Raw genomic sequence first — 21,841 nt, 5'->3', positions numbered from 1 at the left:
TTGGGAAAATAATTTTGATCAAAAATACTTTTCACCAGGCTTATGGGGACATTTGATGTTTCATTCTGTTGTGGTACAACCCCAGACAGCAACTAAGCACCAACCAGCCACTTGCTCACTCTCCTCCTGATGGGATGGGGAAGAGAATCAGAAGGCTAAAAGTAAGAAAACTCATGGGTTGAGATAAAAAGTTTAACAGCAGAGTCAGCTATAATGGCATTGTTCTTGACAGACTTTTGTCTAATCTATTCTCCATGATCCCTGGTGAGAGAGATGCCTTACTCCTGAAAACAGTCTGCTGCAGTCTTTCACTATCCTTACATTTTCCAATATCCTAGCTATTAAAGTAATTTTAGCCACCTAGCTCATGACAGACTCAGAGTTGAATAATTTCTCTTTTAATAATCCAGTCCAAAATCCTCTATTCCCAGGCAAAATTCTTTCAGTTTTTCCTGAATCTCTTGGCTTTTTTTTCTTTTTCTTCTCTCTACTGGTAATTATTCTTCTTTCTTGTCTTTGGGCTCTTTGAAATTGATCCACATCGAAGAAGTTTCCCTGATCAGTTATTTCTCATCTCCTAGTTGTGCAGACAGTTATTTGTATCTACTTTACATTTTGCTTAATTAATTTTTCAAGTGTTTCCTCAATTTTCAAAGTCTTCCTCTTTTTTTTAAGGCTATGCTTAGTTTCCAGCATATTTATGTATTTCTTCATGTTGAGAGCAAATTTAGAAGCACATTTACTGGTGAACGTCTCTGGGTGATCGCCCAGTAATGTCAACAAAAGGATGTACTTAATAATGGAGTAGCACTGATTAGTAGGGGAAAAAAGAAACATGAAAAGCAGAAGATTTAAAAGTCAGCGTTCTGGCAAGCTGGTTGAGGTGTTGCTTAATGGAAAGATCTAAGAGGTGGGTTGAAGTTAATACCAATTGCTAGAGGCCTTAGTTTCTGGATAAGTGGACTGTTGTGAATAGGTTTTAGATAAAAAGATACAGTCTTAATTGCTGCAATCATGATGTTTTCCAAGTAAAAATGTTTGGTCAATCCACCCACAAGTTATCTGTACCATGTCTTGGTTGGACAAGGGGACCTCCAGAGACCTCTTCCAACCTCCATCATTCTGTGACAGATTTCAATTATGAAGATTTTGCACACTATAGTTTAGAATGTAGTGCCATGACCACACCAGGATGTATTTCTATATCTCAGTTCTTGGATCATTTTAAAGTCTTTGGGTCCTTTCTGCTCCCTTAAAAACTATTGCAAAGTGGAGGAGGAGACAGGTTTTGGTACCCAGTAAAAGCAGCGAACAAACACTTGAGAGATCCTGAGTGCAAGGGGGAAAAAAAGGGAAATTTAAAGGAGATTTGCCACAGTGCCTAATGACCTTTATGGTAACACATCAATAATTAGTAAGCAATGAACTTTGTTTTGTTGGAAAGAAGCTGGTCAACCTACACAATCACTTCATAATCTGAAGGGAGGTTGTAGACAGGCAGATGTTGGTCTCTTCTCCCAGGCAGCCAGTACCAGAACAAGAGGACACAGTCTCAGGCTGCACCAGGGGAGGTTTAGGTTGGATGTTAGGAAGAAGATCTATACAGAGAGAGTGATTGCCCATTGGAATGGGCTGCCCAAGGAGGTGGTGGAGTCGCCACCATTGGAGGTTTTCAGGAGGAGACTTGATGGGGTTCTTGGTGCCATGGATTAGTTGTTTAGGTGGGTTGGATTGGTTGATGGGTTGGACACGATGATCTTGAAGGACTCTTCCAACTTGGTTTGGTTTATTCTAAATAAAGGTTTATTCTAAATAATTTCAAGTTGACATAGTAGGAAATGTTGCCAGGAGTAATCACTGAAGGAGCAGCGGTAATAGCCTGAAAAAAGAGGTTTTCAGGTGAGTTATGTTCAGCAAGTAGAGGACATGTTGAACACATGAGATGAATGCCAATGTTTGTTATTACAAGGGCTTAAAATATAAGAGAAATATAGGCAAGCATCTTTCCATACATAGCTGAGAGAGGTAAATTGTCTTATGTGGAAGAGTCCTTGCTTGTCATCAAGGCAAGTTGTCAGTGACCTGCAGGTGAGTGAACATCAGTATATTCAGCAGGTTATGGGTGCTGCTCATACCTCTTTCAAATGTATACAGAGTACAGTTCCAAGTATGCAGAGATTTGCATATGTGCAGAGGAAGATGTTGCACCTGGTATCACTTTTATTGTTTTGCCTCAGATACAGTTCATGCCTGGAATTGTGGTGGTTTGTCCTCTGTTCTTTAGGAGCCAGCTCATAATGTTCTGCTGTAGCTCCTCTTTTCCTCCTGACAGGACAAAGAAACCACAGAAATTATAAAGCAGTATGAAAGCCTGGTTAAAAAAAATTATAATTGCTTAGGGGGAGAAGAGAAAGTCTCTGCGGCGGGATTGTTATGTGGAGGCTCAGCAAAGGCAAGTTATTAAACACAATCTTCTGTGCCCTCTTATTTGTTCCATTTCTACAATAATTCCCAAAATTAAGATGTAAATACATTTCTTTGTGATTCAGCTTCCAGTTCTTGTTAAAGTATTCAATTGATTCATAGCATTTTAAATCCTTTTAAGAGCCAAATAAAATTATGATGTATAAATTATTAAAAGCCTCCAACAAATGGAAAAATACTTACTGAAAAATCCTTCATAAATAATGTTCAAATTAAATTAAATAGCAGTATAAGGAATGCATTAAAGTTTGTGAATGAGATATTAGCAGTGTGCTCCCTTAACCTTAAAGTTATGATAGCTGGAGCACTTGCTACCTCTCTGAAACCTTGTGGTTCCAAGTCCTGGCTCACTCTGGGAAAGAAACATGTGGTGCTGCTGAAGATTGGAAAAAGAGCTCAGGGTCAGGGGTCGACACAGTAAGGGAGTTTGCTCTTTAAGAGGTTATCTGTGGATCTGCAAAGCCAAAGTGTAATTGGGTTCTGTGATGTGATTTTAGTGTGTAATTGTATATGATCTTAGGTAGTTTCAAAGACAAGGTTGGAAGATTTTTCTAGCCTGCTTGTGATAGCAATTTTGGGGAGTCTGTGTAGCCTGAGATGGACAATGCAGTTTCTTCAGAAATTGTCATCTGGAGCGATACAGCTGGGATCTGATTCATTTTAATTATCCTTTTGGCAAACTGGTAACATGGTTTGTTCTTTCTCTCCTCTCTAACACCCTATAAATCAGCAGCTTTGTCAGCTTGTATATTTCCTGCAACTGGTAAACTCCTGTTTGCTTCTAAGCTGGTACCGTATCAGAAAATTTTACATCTTTATGAAGACAGGACAAGTCATTGTAATTGATCTGCTGGCTATTGCTTTTTCTTTGGTCTTTAAGTAGATGGCTTGCCAGTGGGTTATCATGTTTCTGGTTCTTGATTATTCAAAACAGTGCGAAACAAACATTTCCTATTGTTTTAGTTGTTTAGGGTTTCCTTGATTAAGCTGTCACCGCTGTCAGTTATGTTCCTATAAGCCTGCTCGGATCTATTTCATGTTAAGAAAAAGCTCAGATAAATCCAGGAAAGCTTAATGTTTATCCAATGTGAAAATAATTACTCAAAAGTGTTATTCTTAATCCAGATAATTAGAGTGAGGAAGGAGAGATCAGTGTCATTGTGAATTATGCCCTGGCAATTGACTCTTGGTCCTTGTAAGTTTCAGGTGAAGATGTGGATGGATAAAGGTTAGATTAACCATAATCCAAAGTAGCTGCAACCTTAATCTGTTATGATACAAGGATGATCACTTAAAAAGAGCTGGATTGTGGGATTGTTTCTGGTTGGATAAGATGCCGCTCGACTGGGACTAGCCTTAAAACATGCTTAGCACCATGTCACTGCAGCTGTAAGCACTTGTGCACGGCTTCAGCCCGCTTCAGCTCACAGACAGGCTGCTGGGTCTGGCTGTACACTGTAACACAAGCCAGCCTCGCAGTATCTGTGCTTTGCATTAACATGCTTTACCCTGTGCTTCATGGAAAATAGATGGTAACTGCTGCGCAGGTTGAGCAGCTCTGTGACTGCTTTTCTCTGCTGTTAAATGTGCTTCTTTGTGCGCCCTGCTTGAAAGATTCCATGTATCTACAGGCAGTCATACTGTGTACAATGGTGCAGGCGCACCATTCCAAAACCTGAACAATTAAAAATGTAAAAAGAGACAGAATATCTACTTTCCCTCCTTCAGTTTATGCCATTATTTTGGGTAGTTGCTAATTATAATAAACAATATCTGTACAGAGAACATTTGACACTGTGCGGGTTTGCACAGTTTTCAGAAATCTGTTGGAAAGTGAACAAAACAAATTCACTTAGAACACAAGAAAAGTAGCATTAAAAAGGGGATCTGTGTGTGTTTGCACATACTACAAGTAGATACAGACAGAAAGCGCTTGATGCTTCAGACTTTTCCCTGTTCATACAGAAGGACATAAAAGTGACAACTCAGATGACAGTGAGTGTCGTAACTCTTTGTAAACACATTCAAATCCTGAACGCCAGTGGTTACTTATTGGGAATAATAGTGATGAAAGAGGAAGAGAACAGGGTGAAAGACAGGTCATTTCTTGAAAAACAGTACAGGAAATGTTTGGTCTCAGCAGATAATTTAATTGCATGGTCAAGTTTGTATCATTGTTTCAGACCAAATGGAAAATAAGGTAAAGGCATTTTTTCCCCCCTTCTATTCATTTCTTTTTGGTAATAAGTTAGATGCATCTATTCTGCAGGGATAGATTTGCACAGATCTCCTTCATCCTTACTGGAAAACTGGAAACAGCCTTCCCTGATGCATGGCTAAGGTGAGGAAATAGTTAAGAAAGTAATTAATGACATGCAAAAGCTAATAAGAGGAAAGTACTTTAATACACACTTGAGCTAGAATCTTCTCTGTGAATAATTAAAATTCTTTAAAGTTCACTTCAGTATTTTTAATAAAGTTTATCTCAGTAAGACTCATTCCTCTTGTAAATCTTCCTACACTTAACTCACTACCTTCTTTTTTTAACTATTAGAATAGTTTACTTGAACAGGACTCTGTGCAATGTTTATTCTTGTTGATGTGCTAAAAGTAAATTCTGGAAGAGCAATGACATTGGTGAGTCTTGTAACACAAAACAGGGTTATGTTGTTTCTAATGCCACATTACATGCTGTGAATTCTTGTGTTTGTAACTGTTGTGTTCTCCTGCATCTTAAGAGTCTCTGCTGTAAATATAATATTCCACAGAAATGTATGTCACTAGTAAAAGTTTCCAGACTTATGTCAGAAAATATTTTAAGGCAGGGATTTAAGTCCTCAGGCTTCAGAATATGTCAATCTTTAATTAAAAGTAACAGAAGAGAAAACTTCCCTGCTTGATAGCTCATTACAAGGGTGTATGGCATGGTTTCCCCAAAGCCTTTCAGCAAAGGGGATTCTTGCAGTAGAGAAAGAAAAGAGGAAAGTAGGAGAAATTTCCTTAGTATAAATGGCAATTAAAAAACCCAGCCAATAAATGGTAGAATTGTTCATGCACATCCTGAGTCCAAAAATATTAACATCTAAACAAAAGGGTTCATAAAATCCAAATTTTTCTTTCAAGTTGAAGCTGCAGAGAAGGCACCATTTGGAGAGAAGGAGAGAGTGCAGTTTTACCCAGTGGAAAGTATGAGTTAAAATGAAAATGAAATTATAGAGCTTACAGTTGGCCCCTTCTTTTGGCCTTCTTCTCTTGGCCCCTTCTGCATTTCACAGGGGTAGATTGATAGACAGTTGATTGCCTCAGTCATTGAATATCATGGAAAGTAAACAACAATTATGCTTCCTGTAAGAAAGAAAATCGTTCAAGTAATGTAAGATTTGGAAAGCTTTGAAATATCCAATAGTCAGTGTGAAATAAAAAAGGAGCAATGGCATATCAGGTGTGTTGCAGAAAAAAAGAAAGTCCTGTGAGAGTATTTGTAGTGTCAAAGACCACGGTCAACTTTGTATCAATATCTTTAGCTCTGGATTGTTTAAGTAGCTTTAAATTATTTATGTATTAGGAAAATTAATAAATAAATAAAATAGAAACCCATAAAATAAAGAGACCTGTCAAAAGACAAGTAATGGAGAAGTAGTTAAATAGTTTAAACATCAAAATGTATACAGCCACAGAAGATAGAAGGTTTTACTCAGAGGAAACTGAAGTAACTGGCAAAAATGAGACATTTATCACTTTAAAGCAGCTTCAGTGTTGAATGATGACCAAACTCTGTCAGTCTTTTTGAGTAGTGATGATCTCAGGAAGCTCAGGGAATAGGAAAAGAGTTTCTGATGAATCAGGTGGAGCGTTGCTACAGTGCAGACAGATTGCTTCCACATTCAGCCTCTCCAAGGTCTGGAAGCCATACGTCAATGGAAAAAGCCTTGGCTGATTTCTTTAATTTTCCAGGATTAGTGGGGTTTTAGGCTAAAATTATGATATTCTGTAACTTCCATTAGTGTATCAGAAAAGGTAGTTCAAGACTAAAATAATTCTTTTGATTACTTAAAATCTTCCTTACTTCCTTCTGTGTTCAAAGTGCACCCACCAGCTACATTAGTGCTTCAGGTTTTTATGTGTTCATTTTAAAACAATGCAGAAATAAATGCCAGAATTTTCTTGTTCTGAGACAGCCCAGTAATTTACTGGCCATGGACAATTCAGAAAGAAGCAGGTACTGAAGGACAACCATGAAACCAGCACAGATTAGTCACAGGTAATCTATTCTTGTAAACCGACAGAGATTTTTGGGTTCAGAGACAGAATTTTACTTTTGTTTAAGGATTATTTCAGAGTGAATTGAACATTCATGGAATTTGCATTACACATAATGAAAGCTTCTTAACTTGCATTAAACTGTAGTATTTAAAACAAAAATGGTGAGAATGCATGAAATTTATAGCAAATATAAATGTTTCTGTCAGTATTTTCTACTGCCCGGTTCTTTCATCCCACTAGGCAAAAATAATCTTGTTTCTTTGGTGTCTTGGTGTACAAATGTAAGAATGACTGTGTTGAATCCCACCAGAAGCACATTTTTGTCCATTAGTCTGTTTCTGTCGGTGGTTGGTTGATTAAGGAAAGAGACACAAGAACATGTCCAGTAAGGAGTATTTTTCCATCTTCTAATGATGTCAGCTTTAGAGACTTCTTTTTATAGGCTTTAGCATACTGCTGTATTTTTGTGCCCTTGTTAGTCTTGTCTTCAATCGATTTGCCCAGTTACGTTTTGGTTCAATTTACACTTGTGGCATGATGTAGCAATGAGTTAGTTTAAACAACGAATTTAATTATGAACTATCTGAAAAAAAAAAAAAAAGAAAAGAAAAGAAGAATTCCTGGTAAAGTGCTTATTTTAAATGGACTGCCTAACAATTTAATTTGATATTCCCTAGTTCTTCTCTTGTGAGACACAGTGGAAATTTTTACTTGAGAACATAAACAGGGAACAAATTCTCTCTAACCTGCCTCTTTTTAGCATGTTGAATGGCCTCACTTAAATTCATTTCTTTGCCCACAGAATTGCTTGTGTATCTTTGTCCATTCTTGGATACCTTGAGTACACTTCTCTGTATCTTTCGAAGCTCTGCTATATCTTTAGGAAGATCAGAACAGCATCCAATATTAATGAAGGGGCTGCAACACCAGTGACTTACACTAGTGCATTTTTTTGTTCATCCTCTATTATTTACGTAACAATTCCAAACATTTTACTTGTTGCTTTTTTCTTTTGCCATACATTGATCTTGCACTAATGTCCACAATGTGTGCACATTTGTTTCCCTAAAACATGACTTTATTATCTATCTTTTTTCATATATATATATCATTGGGATTGCCTTTCCTGTATGTGATTTACTTCATACACATTGACCAGATTTTTTTTTCTTCCCAATCTCATCATCATGAAATCTTTCTGCAATTAAATGATTCATTTTTGTGGTGCCAAACAACGTTGTCATCTCAAAATTAATTCTTTCTCAAGGTTAGTTCTGAGGCCATTGAGCTGGGAATCCAAGGGAATCCACTAACAGCCCTGCATTTTGGAAGCTGTGTTTCCTTTAAAGGCTGTTCACCTATTTCAAACTTCTTTTTCAAAATTATATGGCACTATATCTTATTCTGCAACAGATTACCTTAAAACCTATTGATGAGGATCCTATGGTTTTCATTTTTATTTTTAAATTAAGATATTTCCAGTCATTTTACTCGGCCCACATATCCATTTCTGCTTCTGCTCTGAGTGCCTAAGCACACACTTAATCAAAAATATCAGTCAAGCTGCATGCAGCTTTGCTTTGCAAACCGTACTCTTGCTCAGATAAACTTTTACTTCTGCCCCAGATCTTTGTGAAGATGTAGGATGACTTCTGAGTTGGAGGATCAGACGTTACATTTGGTTTGAGTTGGGGGCAGTATGTCAGTTTGTCTACCGTTTTGTTTGGCTCCTGCTTCAGCAAGAATAATAAAATACACAGGAATATGATTCCTCAAGATTGAAAATCCTTGTTTCATTAAGGATGTTGAATACACTGAGCTCTGCCTGAAGCTCTGTCAGTATCTCCTTTGTATGCAATTCAATAGCCTCGGTTAAGAAATATGAGTAACATCAAATTATGTCTTTAACTGTGTGTTTTGATTGCTATTTCTTCACTCCTGTGTTACTTGGACTCAGCCTTGCAAGACCTGATCAGTAAATTCTTACTACTGGGATAGGTTTTTAGAGAAGAGTGTCTATCAAAAGTCATCGTTTCAGCATGCATTAAAAAGAAAAGAAATATCCTGTATGAGCTCTATGAAAACTGGAAACCTCTGATCTGTTCAAGAGGGGTAACAGCATAAACATCAGTGTAAAAATTACATAGATCAATTTTAAAAATAGAGTGTAAGCTTCTAAAAGTACTATTATTTAAGATAAAACCTCTGAATGAGAAAATGACTGAAAAAAAAGTGTGTTTTCTAGATATAAACATACAAATAAAATAGAAATCTGCTGACTGGAAACCCAACCAGCCATGTTCTGTAGCCTTGGTTTAAAATTTTGCACAAATCTCAGATTCTTTTGTGTTGTCCTGCATTAATACTGGTGAATTACAGCTTCTGCCTTCTGCACAGTCCCTTCACACAGTGAGAATTTTGCTCTTAAGTTCAAGATGGCAAGGAATGAAGGAGAGTCAGGCAGAAAAAAATCACTATGTTGTAGAAATTGTGAGTAAAAATCTGCTAAATGAATAAATTCTTGTGGTTCTAAAAGAAATCCACTTAGAGGCACTTTGTAGTGAAATCAATAGTTACAGCATTTAAAACAAAGCATTTAATTTTGTTCCCTATGCTTAGGATTTTTTACCAAAAAGGAAAAATGTGATTTAAGGTATTGCTCTTAGCATTAGTTTTAAATTCTCAGTTCCATTGTAGCTGAAACTTGCAAGCCAAATAGGACACTTCCAGTCATTTATATAATATGAAGCTAATAATTCTCTGTCCCATTGTATATGAAATGTTTGAACTAGTAAAATGTTTGATGTTTCAAGCAATAAATCCCATGATCTCTGCAGTGACCTTGTCAATTGATTAATGAATATTTCAGTCTAGTAAAGTCAAATAAGAAATTTTCTTTGGTTGGGACACCTGTCCCAGAACATGTACCCTACAGCATAGTATTTCTGGACCTCATCCTATTCACTGTCATGCCCATAAAGAAAGCTCTATCCCAAATTCCATAGGTCTCATGTATGGCAATAATAATCTACTATATAATGGAGAGAGAGTAGAAAGAAAATCTGTTTCTGCTTTTGCATGCTCTTCAAATGCAAGCCTTTCAAAGACTTCAAGACACAAAGCTGTTCTCATTCTGGTGTTTCTCATGTACCTGATGCAGCTTTGCTGTCTGGATGATTTTTGCTCCAACGAAGACAGAGTTTCTCTCCTGAGAATAAGTTTTCTTGCAAGTTTTCTCATTCTTCCTGGTTCTGATCAAACAATTATTACTTCATTTTTCCCCCTTTTGTTGTTTTGCATCCCCCATTCTTGTCCTGATGACAAAAAACATGTATCAAAAATCAATAATGATTGTAACCCCAAATTTATCTGTCTGTTTGGAATTGGAGCATTCAGGCTATCTTTAATTCTGAGCTTCAAGTGCTATTTCAGGTCATTTTTTTTTAATAGTTCTGGGGAACTATGCGAAATTTATTAGGAGGCTGATTTCCAGATAACCCCAGCTTTAAGGTGAAAGGTTTTCAAACAGTGGAGCTTACTCTCCCTTGAAAGAGGTCTGAAGTGTGACCAACAGTTTACACACACCCCACTGTTTCTGTCTACATGTTTCCTCTTATTCTAAAGATCTGAAACATTAATGGTACATTTCTGTTCTTTCTATGCCTGCCTTTCTTTTGTTTTTTCTCCCTTTCCATTTTTCCTGCTTTCCCTCCCTCTCTCTCTCTCATTTTTTTCCTCCTCTCTTCTCTTTCCATTAGGGCTTGATTTTTCACAGGTTACAACATTGCATATACTTCATATTCTGTAAATCCTCCTGCATTGTGCAGATGCCTTTGTGTGCAAGAGATGGGACTTAGAGGAGCAGATGGTGTCTTGAAATCCTGTTCCCAGATCCCTGTGAAAAGCAGTGTTGGTTCACAGAGCAGAGGTTTATATCACAAGTTAGGCATTGCAAAGATGAGACTATATCCCTAATTCTCTCTGTTCTGGAAATCAGAAGGATTTGCTGCATTTTTGTGTATATAAATGACAGCAGGACTGGGCACTAGTAAGCAGAATTCTTGTTTCAGGTGCAAGGGCTCTGAAGTAGTTTGCACTGGATGAGTGAGTTTCTGCAGTGCCAGCTTCACTGGCAACACAAAGATCTGCTTTGTGGATCTGTTCACAGAGCCCAAGCGTAAGCCCTTCGCGTGTTTCCAGTTTACTTTCCAAATCAGAAATTTTCAAGGTACATGGAAAACTGGGGAAAAAAAAGCAGTTCTGGTCCGTATCTTGACACAAATTGGAACGCATCTTGTGTGCCTGAAATAAAATTGGGATTGTATTGATTAATACCATTCCTTCTGATGTGGGACAGTTTCCAAAGACAAAGAAACACCATTTCTGTGAGAAAATCTCCGTAACTTAGTTCCAGTAGGCATGCAGTGAACGTAATTTAATTTTGTAATTTTTGTTTTGTTTTGTTTCTCAAACCTTTAGGTCTCCAGAACCAGGCAGGGGAAGGATTGTGACCATGGCTTATAGTGGGGATTCCTTTTTAACTGTGTGCAGTGAAACTGCATAGGAGGAGTATTGCAAAAAACCAAGGTACAGTATATAATCCTTGATTTGTACAGAACTGAGCATGGTTTAAGTGTGAATTTGACAAACCAGAAATTAACAAACCTAGAGGTTTCTTTCTTTGCTTCTTTGAATGCTGACACTTCATTTTCTCATACAAGAAGCCATTGAGTCATCATCATCCAGTGAGCCTAAATGTAATGTGTATATACATGTCACCATCTGAGCTATTGTATTTTGTAATCTGTGAAGAGAAAATAGTACTTTCAGGTGCATTTCCTCTTTTAAGGCCAGTATCTAAAATTTGTCAGGTAAACCATCCCGTGTTTCTACCTCTTTGAGGGCTTTGGGGCCCTCCACACAAGAAGGACATGGACCTAATCAAGAGGGTCAAGAGAAGGGCGAATGAAAGGATCAGAGGACAGGAGCACCTCTCCTACAATGACAGGCTAAGAGAATTGGGGCTGTTCAGCCTGGAGAACAGAAGGCTGTGGGGACACCTTATAGCAGCCTTCCAGTACCTGAAGGGGGCCTACAAGAAAACTGGGGAAGGACTTTTTACAAAGGCTTGTAGAGACAAGGTAAGAGGTAATGCTTTTGAGCTAGTGCAGGGTAGATTTAAATGGGATGTTAAGTTCTTTACTTAACAGGATGGTGGAACACTGAAACAGGTTGCCTAGGACTGATCTAGTTGGGGATGTCCATGCTCACAGTAGGGGGATTGGACTAGGTGACCCTGAAAGGTCCCTTTAACCCCAATGCATTCTAAGATTCTATTTATTTTGAGTATAAAGAGATGACCAGCTCCAGCCTGAAGGTCTGTATTTCTACCACCTCAGGTAGAATGGATGAATCCTGCCTATTGTGACTGCTAGGATAACTCCTAGAAAGGTTTAGGGAGAAGAGACTACAGCTGCAGTGTCTCTTAACTACTAATTGTGTTTATCTGCCTACAGAGAAGGTAGGTGAAGTGTGATGCAGTGCTAATTTTTTCTGTTTTCCCGTCAGGGGAGAGAAAGAAACTAGAGAAATAATCAAAGTGGTCTGTTTGCTGAGTAGCTCAAAGCTGTAAAGTAAACTATAGCTGCCTTTAGCTGGGATGGCTTTAGATTGTTGGTTGGGGGGGGTTATTTTTGAGAAGTACAATTTGCTTAGGAAAAACTGGTATGAATATGTTGAGTTTGGTAAGGCTCTCATTTCATGTCACACTATCTCATCCTTTGCCTTTCCACTTGCATCCCCCCCTGTTCTCTTGCTTCCTTCACTAATGTATAAACCACCTGCATGTCTCCTGACTAACTTTCTCTTAGAGGAGACTCCGGTGTTTGGTTAAGTCACGGGAGACAGGGGGATTTGTGCAATCCCCTCGCTTACAAGCTGCGGAAGTGATGACAGAATAGTCCCTACAGTCACTAGAGAAACTGACACATCACACCCAATTACGTGGCCTCCCTGGCCCCTCACGCTGTTTCTTCCCTGAAATATAAGCTTTCTGCCTCATGCTCTATTTTACTTTTTATAGAAATTTGTTACTTAAAACAAAGGGAAAAATGGTGTGAGTGGGGGGAAGGAGTCAGGGTATCGCTCTAAAGAAAGCTGCTGCAGAGCAAGCCTCCAGGGACATTCAATACATCAGATTAAACTTTGAAACACCAGCAAATGTTTTTATTGGGGTTTTTTTTTGGTGTGGTGTTGTGGTTTTTTTTTAACTCTCATAGGAAAAAACACCAAATTTAAATACAGGAGCTGAGCCTTGTAATTTACTGTGACAATGCCCATCAGCTGTCATGAGCTAGTGGGAGTTATTTGTCAGTAATTATAAAGTACAAATATATGCACTAATCTATATCTGCTGAGGATGTCCCAGTCAGTTGGAGAAAAAGCAGATTATTTTTCATGTTAGTACCATGTATGCCATCCACTGCAGCTGTGCCTTATGTTCCTTGTTCCTAGGACTATTCCCTCAAAAGTGAGACTGCATAAGTGTCACGTCTTCCTTCCCCTTTTAGTCCAATGATTGACACAACAGAAGAGCAAAAGCAAAGCTGACTTTCAGCCATTTGATTATATTTCTAAGAAATGAGGACAAATTAGAAATAAAAATACATGTTGTTGTGATAATTAAGGTGCATTTGTCCTACACCTGGATTCCAGATTATCAGCACTAGCACTGATCATTAATTGCATAAAACTGCCTGAGCAGAAACTGTCTTCTGAACTTGGTTATATTATAAAATCCTCTGCAACTGGAGTTTTTCTCCAAAGGGCTTCTCCTTGTTAAACTGACTTCCTGTCTTTAGGTTCCAACAGCTATCCTAAGAGAGTAGGAGTACAATATTCATAGTGTGGTTGTTATTATATGTGTATCTTTGATGGGAATTGTATAATATAAGAACTTGAGAAGCTTCCAGGCAGCAAAGACTTTTCTGCTACTCTTAGCAGGTTGAGACAGAGAATAGGCAAAAATATTGAGGATAGTGGAAGAGGAAAAAAGCCCAAGCCCAAGAACATGGGAAATGAATGGTTATAATCACCATGTGGCAAAACAAACTAAGAAGAAAGGAATGTGCTTGCCTCCCTTTGGAATGCTGTTGCAGCAGACAAGCTCCTAAAAGAAAATGTGGTCTCAGAGTTACACTGTTTGCACATTTTCTGGCTTTCTGCTTTGCAGGTATAGAAGTTAAAACTGCTGGAATGGTGACGAACCAGGTTCCCAGGAGAGCCTGTGGGATGCCCCTTGTCCCTTCCACCTAGGCTTGATCAGGAGCTGGGCATAATGGCTGCCATTCCCTCCTGGATCCCACAGCTCACACTGTCTCAGCATCATGGTGGCCTGAGAAGCCACCTTGTAACACTGAAATCCCTGTTTTTTATATTTTTAAATCTTATTTGATTTGAAACAGGGAAGAAAAAGACTCAAACCACTTCAGGGAGTGATGTGAATTAAATGGAATGTGGTACCTACTTTTTTTTTCCCCCCCTGGTCTGCTCTTTGATAGGAGTTCTGGGTCCAGTGCTGTAAACCTTCATGTCCTATTGCAACCAGGCAACCAGCACCAGAACAAGAGGACACAGTCTCCAACTGTGCCAGGGGAAGTTTAGGCTTGAGGTGAGGAGAAAGTTCTTCCCAGAAAGAGTTGTTGGCCATTGGAATGGGCTGCCCAGGAAGGTGGTGGAGTCACCATCCTTGGAGGTGTTCAAAAAGGGATTGGATGTGGCACTTGAAGCCATGGTTTAATTAGTCATGAGGTGTTGGGTGACAGGTTGAATTTGATGATCTTTGAGATCTTTTCCAACCTTACTGATTCTATGATTCTGTGATTCTATGATTCCACTAATTGCCACAAGCCCTTGTTTCTCCTCTCTCCCCTTCTGATTGCCTTTCCCTATATAACAAACTTTGCTATGTTGACACGTCTGGCTGGAGCAGCTTTAGCCCTCTGGCAGGTCAAATGGTGTGCTACAATGAAAGAGGCACCATGTGCTTTACAGAAAAACTCTGGTGTGGTTTGGGCTACCTGCTTGAGTAAGATATCTTCATCTAGCTGAAATGCTAGGAACAAAGTCAGCATATTCTGGAAACCCTGAAGACAAAGGCATTACTAATAAAAAGAGAATTCCAAGTCCCTGACCTGTGTTTGACTTGGCCAGGTCCTCCTTTCTTCAGACATGATTGTCCACGCATTGCTGGACGTCTTTCATACCTGAACAAACAAGGAACAACTTAAATGCAGGAGCTGTAAGTCTAACATATGAATTGGTCTTGACATGCTGCTCTTCTATTTGGACTCCTGGTGATGGCAACTCTGCCAGATCTTCTGTTTTCTTCTCCCTGCACTCTAGGTACCCTGATTCTCCCAGTCAGTCTACCTGGACCTAGTGCAGGTGATGGACCATGGAACATAACCTTCTGTTGTAAAGAAAGTGATTGCTATTACTATTTCTCAGCCCACCACAGGTTCAAGCTAAAGTCCTAGTAAGTCTCTGAAGAGAGACTTTTTAAAAGGCCTGTAGTGATAGAATGAGGAGCAATGGCTTCAAACTAGAAAGGAGTAGATTTAGTTTGGATGTTAGGAACAAGTTCTTTACCATGAAGGTAGTAAAACGTTGGAACACATTGTCCAGGGAGGTGGTTGAGATCTCATCCCTCGAGTTGTTCATGGTGAGGCTCAACAGGTCTCTAGGCAACCTGATCTAGTTGAGGATGTCCCTGCTTACGTCAGGGGAGAGTGGACTAAATGACCTTCAGAGGTCCTTTCCAACTCAGACCATTCTACGATAAATATAGCCCTGCAAGAAATAATCAGGTGAGAATTTATTTTCTCTGTTTCTCTAAAAGCAAGGGAGAAGAGAGTAGTAATTTAAAAACTAATGCGAGAAAACACCTCTACTTTCAAAACTTTGGTTAAATTATAGTGGTTTTGAGTGGCAAAAAGCTAATACCGATGCACATTTGGAAGCTGAATATTGAAGTACAATGTAAATTACTCCACTTCTGTATGAATAATGGCATTGATTTAGTCACTTGCCAGTACAGGACTACTTACTGTATGGAAATATGTTTCTGATTTCATATGGAGATCCAGTAGATAACATACCACTTCTCAGTGCTGTAAGTTGTTATCAACTGCTTTTTAACAGAAGTCCTTTTAAAACCCTTTGCACTTGCATAGTTGTGAAGAACCAAAAAGACATGTGGGACTGTCTGTGATTTTTAGAAACCCAGAAATTATGTCTGAGCAGCTTTTAATGTTTAGGCAAGAGCTGTGAAATGCTGCCTGTTCAGTTTGCATTCTCTGGCCAGCATTGTTTAACCAGGCAAGTTGGCAAATTCTCCTTTGTGACATTGTGAGCCTTAATTCTGGTGATTCTCTCCCTGTGTATGCCCGTGGAGCCTCAGCCTCCAAAATACAACAGTATTGTCACTTGTAGCCTGATGGTGAAGAGTTAACTATTGGTAGATTTGCCCTGGGAAAAACTTATTAAAAAACACAACTAAAAAATCCAAAGATTCAAAGTGCCATGTGACAGCTAGATGAGAAAAAAATGAAATTGCAATTTTCAGTCAGTTTCTGTGGCAGGGTGGAGTCAAAATGGGAGTGGGTGAATTCAGCAAGGAGTCACACAACGGCAAGCACACTTTTATATACGTCTGTGCTAAATGAATGATGAGGTAATGGTAATGCTAAGTGGACTAGGCTGTGTCCACAGTGCATTAGGCAGGGAGTGATGGGGTGCACACGTGTGCCTATGTGAAGGATAGCATTTGAAACACCATGTTTAGACATTTGGTGGGGATATGACTGTTGTGCACACAGAAGGTTATCTCACGATTTGAGGTGAAGCAGGGTTTGAGATATGAGGATTACCCATTCAAGAGCTAATATGTTATCCCCCATTTCCTTCTCATAGGAAGGGGTTACCTTTCCTACATGCAGCCATATATTACAGATGCTCTGCTGAAATACAGTCTTAGTTTGTGTTCTTTTCAGAAGCTTCTTGTCTTTACAACTGGCTGCCTGAAGTCTAAGAATACATTCTTTAGAAGGTGAGAAAAACGTGGAATATATTTAGAAATACTTAAATATAACTTCAAATAGTTTTCCCATTCGTTAAAAGTTTGCTTGACCCAAAATGTCAGGACCCACCAGTGTGAAAAGCAAGAGATGAATATCTCTTGTATCACCTTTCCACTGGTATAAGCCCCGACTCTGAGCCTGCTGGAGCAGGAGGTGTCTGGAGTTAATCCTGTAACTGCAACTGCTTCTTGCAGCTCAGCCTCAGTGTATTTTGAGATTTAAATCCACAATCGAGGAGGAAGAAGGAAACATTCATGATGATTTTTTTCCATAGCAGCTGTTTGAAACTGCTAACATGCTTGTACCTTTAACAGTAAATCCTGGGGGAGAGAGAGACTGAGAGGCAGATTGCAGTTCAAGTGCTGAGAAGCACACAATAAACGTAGTTAAATTCAGTGGTTTCTTAGGTACATATGTCACTGATTATTGAGAGAAGAGGGAAAATTGTGTGAAGAGATTTGCCTGAGCACTTCTTGGGGTACATAGTGCACCTGCTGGCCACAGGAAAAATAAACTTGTGTGCAAAAGATGGTTACCTCACTATGCATAAAAAAGCAGAGTTCTATCTGCACAGTCTTACAAAGGAAAATCAGTATTTTCCCTTGGGAGAACATTAATCAGGCGTACTTAGCAATTATAATTCAGAAAACTGTCTGAAAAATCTAGATCTATGTTTGGAATAAGGTTCAAAATAATTGTTTTAAAATCACATATTTAATTTGCCAGAAATGTTCTGGAGGCTGCACGTAGCTTCTGTAATTTTGAAGACAGCTAGGACTGCTGTGATATGTCTGGGACACACCGTGTGTGATCTAGCCTGTTGGTGGGAAAAGATTGTTTTCCTTTCTTAATCCTGAGTATCATGAAGAGTAACCTTTGAAGGATGTGCCCAAAATCTGCAGGGAAGACATGTAGACAGATTGCACACTAATTTCTTACTGATTGCTGTTATTTTTTTTCAGAGGTTTTTATACATAAGGTTCTTATTGTCCACATAGAAAAGGGGAGTTAGAATCAATTTCCTCTTTAACATATTGATAAACAACTCCAGATATAGTGGCAGGAGGAGGAGGAAACTACATTTACCTTTGTGTGACCTATATAGGAATGCTGGAAAAATTAATTCCAGAATATTATGGTGACATTCCTTTAAGTTGTGGATATGATTTACATAGTAGGTCTTCTTGAGCCGTCCAGCTTCTTTCATCTTGATACTGTAAATTGCTTTCATTTCCCTGACCCTCCCGCCCCCTACTCCCCATCTGTATGCTTGAGGTATTGTTGTGATAAATTATGGAGGTACAGAACTGAAAATGGTGTGTAGATTGTCTAAGAAATTGAGTGCAGTCAGCCTTCAAAGTGGTGGATGATGTGCTAAAACGGCTACCTTCCCCTGGTCAGGTCGCACATGTCGTCAATGAGCAGCTGCTTTTAACTTTGCCTTTTGCCCAGAGCCCAGAGAGCAGCTAGATTTATTGAATTAATAACAGCTCCACTTGGGGTGTTTTGTTTTCCCATGACCATGAAATCTGGCTATAATGTTAGCAAAGTGTAAGACAGGTCTCCTTCACCAAACAAGGTGGTATCTTTTTTTTTGTTATTATACAGTGCTTAATCTGCGAGGCAGAAAATAATTGGAAAACTCACTGGGGTGGGGGAGAAGTGGGTGGTGTTTGTGTAAAATTAGATGTTTTGTGGTACACACAGTTAAGAAAAGGGAGAGAAGCACATAAAAATGAGGTAGGTGATACACACATTCTGCATGTGATTTTTGAGGATGCCCAAAATTAATCTCACTGGTTGCAATGCTTGGTACCAGCCTCATTAGATCATCTGATGTATTCTAAATACATGACGAACAACTGAGGGAACTGGAGTTGCTTTGTCAGGAGAAAATAAGGCTGAGGGGAGACCTTCTCACTCTATACAACTCCCTGAAAGGATGTTGTAGTGAGGTGGGGCTTGGTTTCTTCTCCCTAGCATCAAGTGATAGAAGGAGAGGAAATGGCCTCATGTTGCACTGAGGGTGCAAGAATGGTCAGGCACTAGAAAAGGCTGCCCAGGGATGCTGTGGACTCTCCCTCTCTGGGGATATTCAAAACCTGCCTTGATGCATTCCTATGTGAACTGGTATAGGTGATCCTGCTCTGGCAAGGGGTTTGGACTAGAGGATCTTTCAAGGTCCCTCCCAGTCCCTAACATTCTGTAATTAATGGCCATAGTTGTGTTAGGTTGATGGTTGACTCAGTGAGAGGACTTTTCCAAGCGGAACACTTCTATGATTCTATGAAATGACATCAGAATGTTAGTGACAATGGTTGAATAAGCAGTTTCTGTACTTTGGATCAATTGTTTCTTCTCAGGGGTCTGGATTTCATGAGGCTGGCTGAATGGCAGTGTTTTATGCAGATGGAGATGAGTGAACCATGGTTCACTCTGGACCTTCTGGTTCTTTTGACCACACAGCCATGAAGGACATGTCCTACCACAGAGCTTTGGGCCAGTCCCACTTAATAGGCTTTTGTTTGGGGTCACTGTACGTAGCACTCACTCATTTTCTAGAAACAAAACATGAGGTAACTTCTTCAGGTATCTTCACCTTTGGCACATACTGGAGTAAACATACTCATGGTCTTGTTAGTCTGTCCTGCTGAAAGCACTGGAGTTACTTTATTATCAATGAAAAAAAAATAACGATAAGTGATACCTATGGGAAAAGTTGTTTATCTTGCTCTTGGGATAAGAAAAGGAAAGAGAGAGGAGGAGTTATTTGGATCATCTACCTGTGTGTGAAACCTCTTGTGAGCCTGGAATCAAATTCTGGTGCTGTATCTTCCTCAGCATGTAAAAAAAGGGGAGTGCTGAAGCACACAGAGCTTTGCTGAGCTGGCTTCTTGCAAAGGGATGGCACAAGCACAGGAGCAATGACATTGAATGCCAAGCTGCATTTCTCTCTACAGTTGTACTTATTAGATAAGCATAAACTGTGTTTACCGATGATATGTGTTGCTGCTGTATCTCTGGCGGAGGCCATTTACTGCCTTCAGCCTCTCAAAGACTCTTTGGATAAAGAGTTCTTTTCTATGAAGGTGGTGCAACACTGAAACTGGTTGCCCAGGGAGGTGATGGAGGCCCCATCCCTGAAAACATTTAAAGTCAGGCTTGATGGGGCACTGAGAAGCCTGACCTAGTTGGGGATGCCCTTGCTTACTGCAAGGGAGGTAAACTAGATTACCTTTAAAGGTCCCTTTCAACTGGGACATTCTCTAATGTTGTGAAAGGTGGAGGTGATCTGATCTGCTACAGCTAAAGAGCCACAACCCATATTCAAAAGCTCACTGGTCCTCATCATACCTATCCTCCTGAGGGCTGGCATTGCTGTCTTCCAGCTCTCCCTTGATGAAGTCTTAAGTTTTACCAAAACTCTGCAGTCCCCTTTCTAATGTGGTGAAATTAGCTGGGCTTTATTTTTCAGTGTACTCACGTTTCCTATGTAGGGAGCTTCAGATCTGCAAACAGATTTTTCAAATTATTATTTTAATTTATAGTCTATGTGTAGATTTCTGTCTTTTAAATGTAAATTACTGCCCTAAACATTTAAGAATGTGTGACTTTCAGGAGCAGAGGAGGTCATTTTACCCAACCTATTCTAAAATTGCTGCAGACATACTAAAAAACCCCAAACAACCACAAAACAACGAAAACAGTTAAAGCACTTTGTACAGACTCTGTCTCAAGAATCTGACTTCTACACACAGATATTTTAAGAAATTAGGCATATCACAAACATTATGATGTGCCAAGAATTTTATTCAGTTGCTTTTAAATTGTCACAGAATAGCGGAGTGATTCAGGGCATTTCCTCCAGAAAGTTGGAGAGTCCAAATTCCAAAAGGGAAGAAAGGAAATTTGTTCACACAGCAGCTATCCAGTCTGTAATACAGTTGTTAAGAAACTTGAAAGGGGTTAAGATGAGAGAACAGAGTTACTTTTCTCATTCTTTTGTGTGTTCTTCTTACAAGCAAAAATAGTTCCATCATCAGTTTCTGCTTCTTACAGAAACAACCTTTTATTTAGGTTTGACTTTTCAGGGTTAAAGAAGCCAAGAAGCCCTGTGCCTCTTCATGCAGAATTTGTTTTACTCTTTACTCCTCTCACCCCCCACCCCCCCCCCCAGCCCCGAATATATGGTGTGTACTTCAAATACACAAAGCATACCCAGGAGTGATGTATTCTGAAGATCAGAAGCTTCAGCTCATGTTCAGGTGCCTAGGTGTCATATTCTGTGGTGGTCAGCTTCCTGTTTTGTAGAATTGGCAACTTGGCAACTTGTGATGGATAAAGCAAGGTTATTTTGAAGCTGTTACCATCGAAGCTTAGATGCATTTCCAGAGCACCTTGGTCCTGAAAACTGAGTGAGGCAAGGGAGTTATGAGATAATGAAGCATGTTTCATCATTAAAAGATGAATTCTAAGGCATAGGGGCATGGATGAGTGGGCAACTGGACAGGATTTTGCATGTTGGCATTTTCTAATTGAAGTGTAGTTTATTGTGTAGAAGCATTTGTAAAAAATTACTGTCCCTGAAGCAACCAATGCACTGGCTCTTGGGATATTTCTGTGCCAAGTGGAAGGCTGAGCTTCAAGTTTTGGTCTGAATTAGGCCCTTGAGGGGAGTTTTCTAGTGTTTAGGCAAATATTTGAAGCATTGAGCTATTCCAGGGTAAGTTTTCTCTTCCCCTTCCCTTCTCTTCCCCCTAGTTTTTTTCTCCTTCCAAAATTTCCATTCAGGAAGGGAGAACCCTTTCCTGAATGAAATGTAGCAGGAAAACTAATTTCTGCAGGGAACTTGCATGCTTGGTAGACTAGTGTTTTTTAATAAACACCCATTTCATTCCAAATTATTCATTAAATCTCACCTATATTCCCATACCCCATCCTCTATACAACACTCA

This window comes from Melanerpes formicivorus, unplaced genomic scaffold, assembly GCF_026170545.1.
Source record: "Melanerpes formicivorus ecotype bairdi unplaced genomic scaffold, bMelFor1.0.p_v2 SCAF_4, whole genome shotgun sequence".
NCBI classification, from domain to species: Eukaryota; Metazoa; Chordata; class Aves; order Piciformes; family Picidae; genus Melanerpes; species Melanerpes formicivorus.
Note: the sequence above shows the minus strand (reverse complement) of the source record.